The sequence below is a fragment of the Bidens hawaiensis genome, unplaced genomic scaffold (assembly GCF_021521415.1).
Source record: "Bidens hawaiensis isolate Kalapana, Puna unplaced genomic scaffold, B.hawaiensis_p1.1 tig00005637_1, whole genome shotgun sequence".
In the NCBI taxonomy this organism is placed as follows: domain Eukaryota; kingdom Viridiplantae; phylum Streptophyta; class Magnoliopsida; order Asterales; family Asteraceae; genus Bidens; species Bidens hawaiensis.
This window is the reverse complement of record NW_027491366.1, coordinates 1,500,696-1,502,684: the sequence shown is the minus strand read 5'-3', so window position 1 is coordinate 1,502,684 and position 1,989 is coordinate 1,500,696.

Genomic DNA, 1,989 nt, shown 5'->3' with positions numbered 1-1,989 from the left:
TTAATTTATTTCCTAATCGAACTTGACTTTAAGCGAAGTTAAACCTTAGGCGAACTTAGCTTTAAGCGAAGTTAAACCTTAAGCGAACTTAGCTTTAGGCGAAGTTATCAGTTAGGCGAACTTGGCCGTAAGCGAAGTTATCAATTAGGCGAACTTGGCCTCAGGCGAAGTTACCAGTTAGGCGAACTTGGCCGTAAGCGAAGTTATCAATTAGGCGAACTTGGCCTCAGGCGAAGTTACCAGTTAGGCAAACTTGGCCTCAGGCGAAGTTACCAGTTAGGCAAGCTTGGCCGTAAGCGAAGTTATCAATTAGGCGAACTTGGCCTCAGGCGAAGTTACCAGTTAGGCGAACTTGGCCGTAAGCGAAGTTATCAATTAGGCGAACTTGGCCTCAGGCGAAGTTATCGCTTTGAAGGCGAAGTTATCGCTTTGAAGGCGAAGTTGCCCAGTTCAGCCGCTGTTTGGTTTCTATCAAGCATTTTTGGCGATTTTAACACCCTTGTTATGGTTCGACATCACCCACTACGCTCCCCAACCGTTTTCGGTCGTATAAACACTATAAAGCTTGGATCTTTAAACTTCAAAGATCAAGAATCATACCTTTTTGTGCTTGTTTGGATCTCGTTTAACTTGTTTAATCACAACTAATCGCTCACTCTCTCTCGAATCACGCTCGTTCCTCTCCTTCGGGCGCCGGCGGTGTGTGTGGTGTGGGTGTGTTTTGGAGTGTTAGAGAATAAGATGGAATGAGTGATGTTTTAGGGTTTAGGGGATATTTATATCCCTTAAGCCCATGGACCTAAGGCCCATTCTCATTTAACCCATCTCAATTAATCTAAGTCCATGATCCGCTCCTTACTCGATATTAAATAATCAATAACGCGAAATCACTAAACATAACTTTCTTTATTCAACCTTAAAATTTTAGGATGTTACAAGTCTCCCCTCCTTAAAGAGGTTTCGTCCCCGAAACCTAACTATTACATAAACAAACTAGGGTAAAACTTGCGCATCTCATCCTCGGCTTCCCAAGTAGCATCTGATCCCTTGCGGTGTTTCCATATCACTTTTACTAAAGGTATAATCTTGTGACGAAGCTGCTTCTCCTTGCGATCAATGATCTCTATCGGTTGCTCGATGTAGTTCAATTGTTCATCAACCTCAATGTCCATCAATGGCACGTGAGACGTGTCATCAGCTAGACACTTCCTCAGATGGGAAACATGGAAGGTTGAATGAATTCCTTCTAACTCATCGGGTAAATCCAGTTTATAAGCTATTTCACCCACACGGTCTACAATCTTGAACGGTCCAATGTACCTCGGACTCAACTTCCCCCTCTTTCTAAAACGGATAATTCCTTTCCAAGGCGAGACCTTAAGCATCACATTGTCGCCAACGTTAAACTCAATTGGTCGTCGCCGCTTATCTGCATAAGACTTTTGTCTGTCTTGAGCGGCTTTCATTCTTGCTTTGATCTGATCGAACCTTGAAGACGTTTCTTGAACCACTTCTAGGCTTCCCATTTCTTTCTGACCAATCTCACCCCAACACACCGGGGTTCTACATCGTCTACCGTAAAACATCTCGAACGGTGGCATACCAATACTTGAATGGTAACTGTTGTTATAGGAGAACTCTGCCAGATGCAGATGATCATCCCAACTTCCACCAAAATCTAAAACACAAGCACGTAGCATATCCTCAAGGGTTTGGATCGTCCTTTCAGACTGTCCATCGGTTTGAGGATGATACGCCGTACCGATGTTCAACCTCGTCCCCATAGCTTCATGGAATTTCTTCCAGAACCTCGAAGTAAACCGTGTATCTCTATCAGACACGATCGATAACGGTACTCCATGCTTGGTTACAACTTCTTTGATGAACAAGCTTGCTAACGTTTCTGACGAGATGGCCTCTCGTATGGGTAGAAAGTGAGCACTCTTGGTCAAACGGTCCACAATCACCCAAATGGTATCATGTTGCTTA